The sequence below is a fragment of the Pan paniscus genome, chromosome 5 (genome assembly GCF_029289425.2).
Source record: "Pan paniscus chromosome 5, NHGRI_mPanPan1-v2.0_pri, whole genome shotgun sequence".
Lineage (NCBI taxonomy): Eukaryota > Metazoa > Chordata > Mammalia > Primates > Hominidae > Pan > Pan paniscus.
Genome location: NC_073254.2, coordinates 158716892 through 158732409, shown reverse-complemented (window position 1 = coordinate 158732409; position 15518 = coordinate 158716892). Strand labels below are relative to the sequence as shown.

At 40.4% G+C, this 15518-nt stretch overlaps 1 long non-coding RNA gene across 1 annotated transcript in view; it reads left to right on the top strand.

Moving 5' to 3' along the window:
• LOC129398056 (uncharacterized) overlaps positions 1 to 15518 on the top strand; it is a 47943-nt gene that overhangs the window by 7472 nt on the left and 24953 nt on the right. Inside the window, exons 2-3 of the long non-coding RNA XR_008625790.2 lie at positions 1518 to 1639; positions 9261 to 9332. This is a non-coding gene — a long non-coding RNA (uncharacterized LOC129398056). The remainder of the gene's footprint in view (positions 1 to 1517; positions 1640 to 9260; positions 9333 to 15518) is intronic.

Genomic DNA, 15518 nt, shown 5'->3' with positions numbered 1-15518 from the left:
TAGTTCCTGAATTCAACCAGTTTCCTAAACCTTGAAGGTAAATACAAATTGGTGTGCTTTGTTTACAAAATGTATGGATTTCTTCAAAGTATGAAAATCTGTGTGTGTGTGTGTTTGTGAGAGAGAGAGAGTGAGAAAGAGTGAGAGAGAGGAGAGAGAGAGACACAGGGACAGAAAGAGACAGAGAGCAGTAATATGTTTAGAAGTAATTCACTTCCAGGCCAAGCACGGTGGCTCATTCCTGTAATCCTAGCATTTTGGGAGGCTGAGATGGAAGCATCGCTTGAGCCCAGGAGTTCAAGACCAACCTGGGCAACACAGTGAGACCCTATTTTTTTTCATAAAGAAGTAATTAACTTTCAACAAACAGGGTAACCAGATTAAGTAGAATGGCCAGTCAAATCTAAGTTTCAGATAAACAAGGAATGCTTTATTCATATGTCTCATGCAATATGTAGTGCATACACTAAAAAAGTCTTCCTTGTTTTTCTGAAATTCAGATTTAACTGAGAGATCTGTAATTTCCTTAGCTAAATCTGGCAACCTTACCAACAAATATTCTGTTGTTACTGTTAATTCCAAAATAACAGAACGTTAAGGGAGGCCCCACTTCTACCAAAAATAAAAAATTTAGCCTGACACAGTGGTGTGCACCTGTAGTTACAGCGATTTGGGAGGCTGAGGCAGGAGGATTGCTTGAGCCCAGGCGTTTGAAGTGGTAGTGCACCACGGTGGTGCCATTGCACTCCAGCCTAGGTGATAAGAGTGAGACTCTATCTGTAAATAAATAAACAAATAAATAAAACAAAACAGAACTTCAAGTCTGCAAGGCAAAAAATGGTGTTTCCTTATTTGGAGAGATAAAAAGGAATTAGTAGGCAGGGGCAGCTTTCTTGTAAGTCTAACTTGATTGCTTTTTGTGCTCTACCAGTTTGGAGTCAAGCCCCTCAGCTGAGTAACTTATCTTCGGGAAACTGAGCTCTCTAGCAAGTGCAGATGGTAAAGCCTAATTATTTTATATACATGCAGTGTTTTACAGCACCTGTGAGTCTGGTTGCAAAAGCCAGACCCTGTGAACAATGGAAAAGATCCCAGGCCCCTTCACCCTCTAATTTATATTTTCCAGGAGTACCTGATCCATAGCAGCTATGATAACAGAAACAGATGAATTGCTTAGGAAGTAAATTCTCTTTCAAAATGTAAAGGACTTTCTGGTAAATCAAATGAGATATAGATTTATACACATTTGGATATTTAATATAAACATTCTGTCTTCCAGGTAAACTGTGCTTCAAAATTTCATTTGTAAATAAATTCCTGAACTCAAATAAATTTTCCATAGAAACAATATTATGAGTGGCAGTCAGGTCTTTTGGTTACCTAGTAAAGGTATATAATTAATTGATTATATGACTGAAACACTGTATTTGCAGTTAAAAGTATGTTGTTTTTTTTTTTTAAAAATGGTTGTATTTTTTAAGAGTAAAAATTTAAAAAGCTTTTTTTTTTCCTTTCAGACAGACTCTTGCTGTGTCGCCCAAGCTAGAGTGCAGTGGTGTCATCTGGGCTCATTGCAACCTCCACTTCCTGGATTCAAGCAATTCTCATGCCACAGCCTCCCAAGTAGCTGGGACTACAGGTGCGCACCACCATGCCTGACTAATTTTTGTATTTTTAGTAGAGACAGGGTTCACCATGCTGGCCAGGCTGGTCTCGAACTCCTGACCTCAAGTGATCCACCTGCCTCAGCCTCCGAAAGTGCTGGGATTGCAGGTGTGAGCCACCATGTCTGCCCATTGAAAAGCTCTTTAAATATTGAATGCTCATGTTTGAAAAAATATAACCTATGTTTATTTTGCTCTTGCCTTGTTCCTGACCATTCTTAAGTGCTTATATGAATTAACCCTTTTAGTTCGTGTAACCCTAAGAGGCAGATTCCTTTATGATCCCTCTTTACAGATAAGGAAATTGGGGCAAAGGTTAAACAGCTGCTCCAAATTATACAGCTACTGAATAGTGGAACTGGGATTTGGACCAACCACAAGCACATTAACCACTGTACACTACAGTTTCATTAGCTTAGGATAAAGAAGGACCTGAACCATCTGAGAAGATTGTGAAGGAGACATCTGATCACCATCTAGGATGGTACATGGTGGTCTCTGAGTCTAGAACGGTTCGAGGTAAATGGCTGGTCTTTCCCTTAATTTAGGTATATGATGAATAGTACTTTTGTGCTTGTCAACTGTAATGGAGTTGTTTTGGAGTTTATAAATGGAACAAACGCTGTCAGAAAGAGAAAGATTTACTTGAGTAACTGGATAATGGTTAATAAAAGGTGGAAGAGGATTAACAAGTACATGCTTGTGGGGTGTGAGAAAGAGATTGCTGGGGTGGAAATAACTGAGCTGAGACCTGGAAAGAAAAAACAGGGAAGAATTTGACTTTACATAATTATTTACATGAAAAGGGAGGGGAAAATGGAAGGGATATTGCCCTGTATTATGGTTTGTTCTAACTTGTTCAGATGTATGACAACCCACTGTGGTTCATGTACCACAACCATGGCAATAGTGGACTTACCAGGGGCCCCTACTCCAGATGATGGTCTTATGTCCTTAAGAAAGAGTCCAATTTCGACCTCAAAGTAGTTGTCTTTGGACACCTCTTCTACCCTCTTTCCTCTCCCAGAGCATTAGATATGAGGTCATGAGAGTGAAGGGGAAAGAGTCCTGGACTTATTGTTGGGGGAACAGAGTTCCAACTCTGCTACCTAACTAGTTCTCCTTTTGTGAGTTAAAGTCTTTGAGCCCCTCTTTCCTAAGCTGCGAAAACGGATGATTTTACCCACTTCATGGTTTTGTTGTAAGCATCAGGTGAGGTGCTATATGTGAGAGCATTGAATAGAAAGCATGACTGGGGGGTCAGGAGGGGCAAGGGTGACCCTTCCTGTGATCCATACTCATCTGTGGCCACGATAGGGGCCTCTCTCCCTTAACCACCAGTAACTGTTGAACAACGGAAGGATCTAGATATTTATTTACCATCTACTATGTATACTATAGAATGTTAGTGTTAGCCAGGAAACTGGGTTCAGAGATGGGCTGCCTGGGTTCAAATCCTAGTTCTAGCTGTGTAATTTTGGGCAAATAATTTGAACTCTCAGAACCCCATTTCTTTCCTGTGAAGTTGGAGTCATAATGAGACCTTCCTCAGAGGTTAGCTGTGAGGTAGGAGACAGTCTGTAGGAGTTCACAGTCTATTGGGAGAGTCAGGTTTGTAAACAAGCGATCACAATGCACCACGTGGTAAAGTGCAGTCATGGAGACAGGAATAAAATGCTTTGGTAGCATGGGGAGGGGAGGGGAGGAAGGGGGGACTAACCTGGCACAAAGGTTCAATGAGAGACATGAAACGTGTGTGTGTGTGTGTGTGTGTTCATATGTATATATAGACACATACACCTGTTTGGCCAAACAAAACCGTTCCTGTCTTCAGGCCTAAGGATGAAGCTAAACTGGCTCACCAGGTCCTTTATGCCTGGGCTCTGTGATCTCCACACCCCCTTACTCTGCCGCCACTTGCTATTCTCTGTCTTTGGAGGCACTTCCATGACTCTGTTTTTGCACATTCTGTTCCCTGACGTAGAATGCTCTTCCATATCTAAACACCTCCAGAGCTCAACAGAGATAACAAAAATATCAAGAGTGCAAGAATAGCCAAATAAACAATACAAATAATTTCAGCAGTTTAAAGTTAATAAATACCCGTGATTTACATGCACAGTCTCATCTATGCCTTTTTGGTTTTTCTTCTTTTTTTTTTTTTTTGATACGGAGTTTCCCTTTGTTGCCCAGGCTGGAGTGCAGTGGCGTGATCTCAGCTCACCACAACCTCCACGTCCCAGGTTCAAGCGATTCTTCTGCCTCAGCCTCCTGAGTAGCTGGGATTGCAGGTGCCTGCCACCATGCCCGGCTACCATCTAAGCCTTTTCAAAACCTTAGAAGACAAGTACTGTATTTAACCCAATTTGAAAGTGAGGATTATTGAAGGTAAAATATACTAACTAGCCTTTTGTAAGTCACACAACCAGCCAGTAGTACAGCTAGGATTTTTACCTAGCTGTGGCTAATCCTAGAGCTCACCTCTTAACTTCTGTTGTCTCTCAAAATTAATTCCTTGGGCTGAGCATGGTGGTGCATGCCTGTAATCCCAGCACTTTGGTAGGCTGAGGCAGGCAGACCACATGAGGTCAGGAGTTTGAGACCAGCCTGGCCAACATGGCAAAACCCTGTCGCTACTGAAAATACAAAAATTAGCCAGGCGTGGCGGTACATGCCTATAGTCCCTGCTACTCAGGAGGCTGAGGCAGGAGAATCACTTGAGCCTGGGAGGTGGAGGTTGCAGTGAGCTGAGATTGTACCACTGCACTCCAGCCTGGGTGACAGGGCGAGAATCTGTCTAAAAAAAAGGCCGGGCGCAGTGGCTCACACCTGTAATTCCAGCACTTTGGGAGGCCAAGGTGGGCAGATCACCTGAGGTCAGGAGTTTGAGACCAGGCTGACCAACATGGAAAAACCCCATCTCTACTAAAAATACAAAATTAGGCGGGCGTGGTGGCGCATGCCTGTAATCCCAGCTACTCAGGAGACTGAGGCAGGAGAATCATTTGAACCCAGGAGGCAGAGGTTGCGGTGAGCTGAGATTGTGCCATTGCACTCCAGCCTGGGCAACAAGAGCAAAATTCCATCTCAAAAAAATAAAAATAAAAATAAAATTTAACTCCTTAGTAAAGTAATTCTGCAACTTAAATATCAAAAACAAAAATTGTCCTCATATGTAATCTGTTAGTTTTATTGCCTCTCTTATTACAATACCCATCATAATTTTTTTACTTTTATTTTTCTAAATTGCAAAAGTAAAGTTTATTATAGAGAGTTAGAAAATGTAAATAACCAATATAACAAGAGTAAGGAAATTATTATCCAAAATTTCACATTCTAAAGGGGAAAACCCCAATTTAATCAATAGGGTACATCCTGTATGATTTCATTTATATGATATCCTAGAAAAGGCCAAAACTATAGGGAAAGAAACAGTGGTTGCCAGGATCTGGGCTACAAAAAGCATCAGGGCTAATGGGAATGTCCTATATGTTGATTGTGGTGGTAGTTACATGAGTATATGTTTTATTAAAATTAATAGCACTGTACACTAAAAATAGTACATTTTATTATATATAAATTATAACTCAATAAACCTGACTGAAAAACATTAACACCTTGCCATATATCTTTCCACTTCCACACTTTTTCCTATGCATATATATCTTTTTATTTTGTAGAGATGGAGTCTCACTCTGTCACCCAGACTGGAGTGCAGTGGTGTGATCTCAGCTCACTCCAACCTCTGCCTCCTGGGTTCAAGAGATTCTCATACCTCAGCCTCCCGAGCAGCTGGGATTACAGGCACTCACCACCACACCTGGCTGATTTTTGTATTTTTAGTAGAGATGGGGTTTTACCATGTTAGCCAGACTGTTCTTGAACTCCTGACCTCAGCCCATCTTGGCCTCCCAAAGTGCTGGGATTACAGGCGTGAGCCGCTGCACTCGGCCAGTAAATATATATCTTCTAAAAATAGTTTACACTATATTGTTTTTCATTAAATATACTTTAGTTTTTAAAGCACTTCTAGACTTATAGGAAAATTGCAAAGACAGTACGGGGGTCCCATATTCATTCCACCACATTATTAACATGTTACATTAGTATGATACATTTGTTATGATTAATGAGCCAATATTGATGCATTGTTAGCTGAAATCTGTAGATTATTGTGATTTCCTTAGTGTTTACCTCATATTGTTTTTCTGTTTTAGAATCCCATCCAGGATACCACATTACTTTTTGTTGTCATATCTCCTTAGAGACCTCTTGGTTGTGACAGTTTCTAGGGTTTCCTGTGTTGATGACTGATATGATTTGGCTCCGTGTCCCCCTCCAAATCTCATCTCGAATTGTAATCCCCGTGTGTTGAGGGAGGGAAGTGATTGGATTATGGGGTCAGTTTCCCCCATGCTGTTCTCATGATAATGAGTGAATTCTCAGGAGATCTGACAGTTTTATAAATGGTAGCTTTTCCTGGGCTCTCACACTCACTCCATCCTGCTGCCTTGTGAAGGTGCCTTGCTTCCCGTTCGGCCGTGATTGTAAGTTTCCTGAGGCCTCCCCAGCCGTGTGGAATTGTGAATCCATTAAACCTCTTTCCTTTATAAATTACCCAGTCTCAGGTATTTCTTTATAGCAGTGTGAAAACAGACTAATTACAGAGAACTTGGAAATTTTGAAGAGTACTGGTCAGGGATATTGTAGGATGCCCCTTTATTGGAATTTACTTTTCTGATGTTTTTCCCATAGTTAGACTGGGGTGATAGGTTTTGGGGAGAAAGACCACAGAGGAAAAGTGCCATTTTCATCGCATCTATTTTATGTTTTGTAACCTTTTTTTGCTCATATATGTGTCAAAAGCATATTTTTTCCTTGATACGTATAAATCTGTAGCCTTCTTGATGGTGATAATTGTATTCTGTTGTATGGATGTAGCATATAATCACCTATTACTGGACACTCAGGGATTCACTGTGGCATTTTCACTATTACAACCAATGCTACAATAGATATATTTGTGCGAACATCTTTGCAAATTTGTCCAATAATTATTATTATGTTTAGACACTGGTTCTCACTTTGTCGCCCTGGCTGGAGTGCACTAGTGTGATCAAAGCCCACTGTGGCCTTGAACTGCTGGGCTCAAGTAATCCTCCCTCCTCAGCCTCCCAAGTAGTTGGGCCTACAGGTACACCCCACCATGCCTGGCTACTTTTCAAAATATGTTTCGTAGAGATGGGGTCTTCCTATATTGCCCATGATGGTCACAATTGTCTGATTGTTTTATTAGATAATTCTTAGTGATGTAGAGTGTCTGAAGCAAACTGCATTCACTTTATTTTTTAAAGGGCTTTTGGTACATAGTACTAAATTTTCCTCCAGAAAAATTGTTACCTATTCAGTGCTCTGTTTCCTCAAATTCTAGCTAATACTGGATATTATTTTTCATTTCAACCTTTGCCAATTGTAGTAGAAAAATGTATTGTGTTGCATTGTATTTAATTGTTTCCCTATTGGTATCTTCTTCCAGATAGTGAGCTCCTAAAGGAAAAAGACTATATTCTATTCATTTTTAGATACACAGAGTCTAAGTTACTGCCTAAAAGAAATAGGCACTCAGCAGAAGGGAGAGAGGGAGCAGGGAGAGAGGGAGGGCCTGAATCCAAGAGCAATTGTGTGATCTGACAAGATAATTCATGCTAAGGAGAGGAAGGGTTTTCACCATCACTGGGTGCAATTGTATCCTTCTGGGCCAATGGCCCATATGTATTATGTAATCTGAAGGGGTGGCACTACTAGTGTGAGCTTCAGACCAGGTAGGAGAGAAATCTACACTAGACCAAAAGAAGGTAAACAGGATCTTAGTGTTTTCCTCATATAGCAAGAACAATAACTAGGGATTTGTTTGGCCAATTCTGAAAGGGAGGATCACCCTACATTCCCTTTAAGCTGTAGTGTCATTCATGTATTCTCTAGTACAGCTTTTTGAAACAATTAGGTACATTTGTGATTTTCAGATCTTTTCCTATTTTCCTTCTTCCTGTCAGTACCATCTTATGTATGTCACCTTGCGTATTTTCAGTCACGGCTGCCAAAAATTTTATTGTTTTCTCCCTGCACACTTCCCCAATATTTTATTTATACATTTTCTTATAAAACCTTGACTTTCTCTTCTTCTACATGCTTTGAAGCTCTTCCTAAATCTTGATGTCACTTATAAATTTACTATACCAACAAAGTGATAAATGTTACTTTTTCAATTTATCACTGGAAGAATGATAAATTGAAACAGTATAGAAAAGGAATATGTGTTTTTGGCCAGGCGTGGTGGCTCACACCTGTAATCCCAGCACTTTGGGAGGCCAAGGTGGGCAGATCACCTGAGGTCAGGAGTTCGAGACCAGCCTGGCCAACACAGTGAAACCCCATCTCTACTAAAAATACAAAAAATTAGCTGGGTGTGGTGGTGGGTGCCTGTAATTCCAGCTACTTGGGAGGCTGAGGCAGGAGAATCGCATGAACCCAGGGGGTGGAGGTTGCAGTGGGCTGAGATCACGCCATTGCACTCCAGCCTGGGCAACAAGAGTGAAACTCCGTCTTAAAAAAAAAAAAAAGAAAAGAAAAGAAAAGAAAGGAATATGTATTTTTATATTAAATATTTTAGTTTTATTTTCCAGTTTTGCAAGGTTGATTCATTTAGTAGGGTCTGAAAAAAGAAAAATGTTCTTGGAATGCTGATGGTAATTCAGTAATTGTTAAATTTTTCCATTTTCCGTCGGAGATTTTCTCAAGAGGACTCTGTTTAGAGTACACTTCCTATCTAAGAATTCCCATATGTGCTTTACAGAGATTCCACATCCCTGCCAGTTATCATTTACTCTCTCCCTGGAATGTGGGAGTGCCCTTACTGTTCTTCCAGTCTGACCTAACAGAGACTAGGCCCCAACTTGTGAGACAGAATTTGTTTCCTGCTAAATAAAACAACATTTTTTCACAAATTAGCAAAATGATTTAAAAAAAGAGAGCATATTACACACTAGCACACGATAAAGAGAAATTCGAAGAGCCAGACATGTTTTTGGAGTAAGAAGTTCTACAGTGTTAAAATTAATTTACCATCTTTTTATGGTCTATAATGAATCTCTCTATTTATTTTTTGTTTATTTTTATTTATTTATTTATTTTGAGACAGAGTCTTGCTCTGTTGTCCAGGCTAGAGTGCAGTGGTGTGATCTCGGCTCACTGCAACCTCTGCCTCCCGGGTTCAAGTGATTCTCCTGCCTCAGCCTCCCAAGTAGCTGGGATTACAGGCACCCACCACCATGCCCAGCTAATTTTTGTATTTTTTAGTAGAGATGGGTTTCACCATCTTAGCCAGGCTGGTCTCGAACTCCTGACCTCATGATCCACCTGCCTCGGCCTCCCAAAGTGCTGGGATTGCAGGCATGAGCCACCGTGCCTGGCCTATTTATATATTTTTTGAGATGGGGTCACACTCTGTCTCCCAGGCTGTAGTGCAGTGGTGAGATCACCGTCGATTTATATTTATTTTATACAAATTAAAAATAAATTTGTTTCTTTGTTTTGCAGCTAAAAGAATTGAATTCTTCCATGTATCCTTTGCCAACTGTCAGTAGTGAAGTTTACAATTTATAATTTCTGGTGAGTAGTCTCAATCAAGTTTTAGAAAGATGTATTATTAGATATGGTGAAAAAAGACACATAGTATTTATTCACTAGGGCCATCACTCTTACTCTTTGGTTTGTTTTCTTTTTTTTTATTTTAAGAGACAGGTCTCGCTAGTGGTTCAGGCTGGAGTGCAGTGGCATGATCACGGCTCAGTGCAGCTTCAACCTCCTAGGCTCAAGTGATCCTGTCACTTCAGCCTCCTGAGTAGCTGGGACCATAGGTGCTGCCACCATGTCTGGCTAATTTTTTAATTCTTTGTAGAGACAGGGTCTCACTATGTTGCACAGGCTGGTCTCGAACTCCTGGCCTCAAGCAATGCTCCTGCTTTGGCCTTCCAAAGTGCTGGAATTACTGCGTCCAGGCTATAATGAATCTCTTAATAGCTAAATCTATTAGCAGACGGAAATAATTGATGCTACCTTATTACATAAAATAGAGCATTTATAGGACGGTGATAAAATTAAAGCAAGCATTTCTTAGTGAAACAAACCATTGTTCCTGATTGTTCATCAGGTAATTTATCATAAAATTATTTTTCCTTTATACACATGTGGAATTATAGACATTTATGTAGAATGCTTTAAAATTGTCTTTAGTTTTCTCTCATATTGCCTTAGTTTGTAGTAATTTAGAGTAATTAGAGTAATATCAGTAATTAGAGTAATTTCTCATATTGTCTTAGTTTGATTACTTATAAATTATTCAGTACTTTCTTTCATTAAAACATTATTAATAATATGATATTTGAAAAGGTAATATTCTTTATTGAAGTTAAATTAGTTTATGTTCTCATAGCACATTTTTTGTTGATCTGAATAAGTTATGTTACTTGGCTAACAATGCCCAGACAACCTTACTATTAACTCTAGCAATCTAGGATGTAGAATTGTGTTGAGATAAGTAGAAGTCAAAAGAAATAAAAGGTTGGAATCAGAGAAGAAATTAAACATCATTTAAATTATCAACGTGTCCACCTGAGACTGTAATTGAGAAGGAAAAAAGAGGATCAGAATTGAGTTTCAAGAAGCAGCCTCTTAATTTTCCTATCTTTAAAGGATCAAACTTGATAAGGAATCTAGAGTGTTTCCTTGACAATCTGAGGGAAGGAACTGTGGGCTCATGGCCTACTATGTCATGCTAAAGTTTAGGCGTTTAATAATCCATTGACAATCATCAGGCATTTAGGTAAACAAAAATGAACATATCTGCCTGGATCCCATTACTTCATTTCAGATCTTAAATCTTTTGTAATAACCAGAACATTACAACAACATTAAGCCTTTCATATACGAAGTAATGTATTTCAGTAGAGGGATTTCCTAGGCTCTTGGTGGAGTAGTATGCAGAATGACTTCAGCCTCCTCTAATGTTTGGATAAAACGAAACCTTCAAATGGAATAAGTTCCACTGTTGTGTAAATCAGTCAAGATTTTTTAAACAACTATATAAGCTCAAGATGGTGGAGGCAAAATCCCCCACATAAAACATTAAGAGAACAATAAGAAGTATTCTCTGCTCCTATACTCTGCTTCCATCATGTCTGTACTCTGCTCAGAAACCTCCTGTCCTGAGCCACAGTGTGGTGCCATATGCCTGGACTCCCACCTACCTGGGAGGATGAGGTGGGAGAATTGCCTGAGCCAGGAGTTCGAGGCCAGCCTGGGTAATATAGTGAGACCTTGTCTCTAAAAATAAACTTTAAGCAAACAAAAAAACACCCTAAAAACTCTCCTGTCCATCCCTCTTTTTTAGAGAAGGAAGTCCCCAAATCTGTGCATGGAAGACATGTATTCTATAAGATAGTAACAGATCTTGCTGAAAAATAAATGCCTGTGTAGTTTTTCCAAAATATATTTTTAAATCTATATATGTAAGAAAAATTCTAAGCACCTTTAAGATGTAATTAACATGGGATAATTTGTCTTTAAGAAATGAAACTAACTTCTGTGCATCAAAAAACCACTTTTAAAAAGTTATAAGAGACAATTGGCCAGGCATGGTGGCTCACGCCTGTAATCCCAGCACTTTGGGAGGCCAAGGCAGGTGGATCACCTGAGGTCAGGAGTTTGAGACCAGCCTGGCCAACGTGGTGAAACCTTGTCTCTACTAAAAATACAAAAATTAGCTGAGCGTAGTGGCACGCGCCTGTAATCCCAGCTACTCGGGAGGCTGAGGCAGGAGAATCGCTTGAGCCCGGGAGGCAGAGGTTGCAGTGAGCCGAGATCATGCCACTGCACCCCAGCCTGGGCGACAGAGTGAGACTCCATCTCAAAAAAAAAAAGTTATAAGAAACAATGATAAACACTGTAGAAGATACGTGCTGCACATAAAACTGATAAAATATTGATATCCAGAATATATTAAAAATGCTGGCAAAAAAATATGAGCAGGCAATTCACAGGGAAGAAGTCAAAATGACCAATAAACACACAAAAGATGTCCAAACTCACTAGTAACTAGGTCAATGCAAATTAAAACTAAAATGAAATACCATGTCTTACACTGGCAAAAAATTAAATCTGATAATGTTAAGTAATGTCAAGGTGAAACAGGAGTCACATACCTTGCAGGTGGGAATATAAATAAGTACCACTTTGGAGAGTGGATTGGTAATAACTAGTAAATTAAAGATGTGCCTAATCCATGATACAGTAGTTCCACTTCTAGATAAACGCACATGTGCACAAGGACATATATACAAAAATGTCCATCACATCATTGTTTGTAACAGCCAAAATTGGAAGCAATATACATGTCTAAATGTACCTAAACAGGAAAATGGCTATATTGTGAAATAGTCATTTGTTGATTCAATGAATATTTATTGAGCACCTGCAGTATGCTAGTGCTCTCTGAGTATTAGAAATATATCAGTAAATAAAATACCTGCCCTCGCAGAGCTTATGTGTTATTGATAGGGAAGAGAGAGTGATGGGTGGGTAGACAATTTAAGGCTGGCCACGGTGGCTCATGCCTGTAATCCTAGCACTTTGGGAGGCCAAGGCAGGTAGATTGCTTGAGCTCAGGAGTTGGAGACCAGCCTGGGCAATATGGCAAGACCCCATCTCTACCAAAAACATACAAAAATTAGCCAGGTGTGGTGGTATGCACCTGTAGTCCCAGCTATTTGGGAGGCTGAGGTAGGAGAATCACTGGAACCTGGGAGGTTAAGGCCACAATGAGTTGAGATCTTGCCACTGCACTCCAGCCTGGGTGACAGAGCCAGACCCTGTCTCAAAAAAAGAAAAATATGACTTATAAAATGGTGACGTGGTATGGAGAAAGAAAAAACAGAAGGAGGAAGAGAGAGTACTTCTCGGTGGTAATGGAAGATCCCACTATGAAGGTGACATCTGAGCAGGACCTGGAGTGGTGAGGGAGCCAGCCATGCAGATAACGGGAAGAGCATTTGGGACCTAGGAAGCTGCACATACAAAGAATTTGAGGCAGGAGGATTCCTGGCATGGTTGAGAAAAAGCAAGGGGGCAGGTGCCTAGAGCCAGGTAGGCCTTAGCCCATTTTGAAGACCGCTGCTGTAATCCATGGGGCAAACATTTATTGAGTACTCACAATATGCCAGGCACCATTCTAAGCTTTTTCTTAATACATATTTTTTCTTTTCTTTTTTTTTTTTTTCACTGCAGCCTTTGCCTCCCAGATTCAAGCGATTCTCCTGCTTCAGCCTCCCGAGTAGCTGGGACTACAGGCATGTGTCACCATGCCCAGCTGATTTTTGTGTTTTTAGTAGAGATGGGGTTTCACCAGGTTGGCTAGGCTGGTCTTGAACTTGTGACCTCAGGTGATCTGCTCCCCTCAGCCTCCCAAAGTACTGGGATTACAGCCATGAGCCACTGCACCTGGCCCATATTTTTTCATTTAATGCTTATAGTCTTCTTAGGGAGGCAGTATTTAGCCTCATATCATAGATGAGGAAACTGAGTCACAGAGAGAGTAACTCATTCCAGATCAGTATACCGTGGTGTGCTGATTCAAATGCAACTGACTCTATAGGCAAATCTGTTAGTTACTGGGGAGCTGCCTCTTGCATTTGTTCTCTCTGGAGTGTTCCCCCTATGCCGTTTGTCTTTCCTACCATTCCAGGCTATGCCTGGGGTCACCTACTGGCCCTCTCCACTGTTTGGGTACCCTTCTGTCTTAGTCTGTCTTATGTTGCTACAACACATTACCACAGTCTTGGTAATTTATGATGTACAGAAATTTATTTGGCTCGTAGTTCTGGAGGCTGGGAAATCTAGCAGCCTGGTGCCAGCATCTGGTGAAAGCCTTTGTGCTGTCTCCCCCCATGGTGGGAAGTAGAAGAGCAAGAGTGCGCAACAGAGCAAGAGCAGAGGGGGATGAACTAGCTTTTTATTAGGAGCCCACTCTGGTGCTGACAGCATGAATCCATTCATCCCCTAATCACTTCTTGACACCATCACAATGGCGGTGAAACGTCAACAAGAATTTTATAGGCGACAGTCAAACCATAGCACCTTCTTCTTGGGAATCTTGGAATAGATGAGGGGGGACAGTCCTTCTTTTCCCTGGCCTCCTTATGTTTTCCATCTCTCCAACACTAGCCCAGCAGGCTGTACAGGCCTATGCAAATTTCCTTGATGAAGAGCTGGAGCAATTTCACAAAGGAATTTCACCACATCAGACTTTCTCTTGAGCGTCAAAAGAGAAGGCAAATTAACTTAGGCCGTTGGCCGGGCACAGTGGCTCACGCCTGTAATCCCAGCACTTTGGGAGGCTGAAGCGGGCAGATCATGAGGTCAGGAGATCAAGACCATCCTGGCCAACATGGTCAAACTCCATCTCTACTAAAAATACAAAAATTAGCCAGGTGTGGTGGCAGGCACCTGTAATCCCAGCTACTCAGGAGGCTGAGGCGGGAGAATTGCTTGAACCTGGGAGGTGGAGGCTGCAATGAGCCGAGATCACGCCACTGCACTCCAGCCTGGGTGACAGAGTGAGACTCCGTCTCAGAAAAAAAAAAAAAAAAAAAAAAGACTTAGGCCGTTACAGAAAGAGAGTCCCTGCTGAATACTTTCACTGTTCTTCATAGAAGAATGTTAAGATGGCTTGTTTGTACCCCTCCTTTTAAGCACCTCCTTCTGTGGAATCTGTTATCTGGGCATAAGCTTCAAACTTGATTAGATTGTTTTAACTCACTAGTTCTTTTTTCCTGATTTGGTGGCAGTAGTGTTTTCCTCTTCCTTCTACCACACGTTTATGATGTTATTCTATTTCTATTATAAATTAAACTTTTGTAGCCACACTCATTCCCCATGAATTTGTGGCTGAAAGAAGCCAATTTTCAAAGAAAATCCTTCTTGGGTTTCTTACATTGTGCCTGAATCCAAATGCAGAGCTCTGAATACTTTAAAGTGAAGCTGAACAATGGCACCAGTAGTTTATAAAGAGCTGGGAAGAAAGTGACAGAAACAAGGCCCAGAGTGGTGTTTATGGTGTGTGCTCCCATTTGAGTGTAAAGATAGTCTCTCTGCAAGGACACCTGAGACACAGAGAGCAGCAGGTCTCTGGGGAGGTGAACTAAGATATTATAGCTCAGGGGTAGGAGAAAGGGAAACTTGCTGTTTACGCTTTTCCTTTTTGTACAATTAGACATTTAGGGTTTTTTGTTTGTCTGTTTTGTTTACTATTATACACAATACATTTTTTTAAAAAAAAGTAATATAAACTCAAATTAACATTCTGGAAATGAGCTATTGAAAATATTACAGTAATTTTTGGAACAGCCTATTTCAAAAGTACTTAAATATTGCAAAATATGCTTTTTGCTTTTTCCCTTTGCTACAATGAACCTTGTGAAATGCAATTTTTATACTATACAGTAGTGAAAGCAAAATGAAGGAGTAGACCTGAGGTAGTGCCTGATATAAGAACCTGACCCTCAACATTACTGTTAATATCAGGTGGTCACATTATGGGGAAAGAGATCCCCTCCTCATATAAAAATGTTTTTGCATGTTGTTTTGTATAATAAAAGTGTGAAATGGGTGAGATTTAGCATTATCTTTAATTTGTTCTTACTAAAGTGTTTTGATTTTTCTGTGGGTTAGGTGTGTTAAAACTGGAGAAAAAACAAATTTTGATCATTTATCTGAGGGGACATTTTTGGCTGCTTGCTTTAA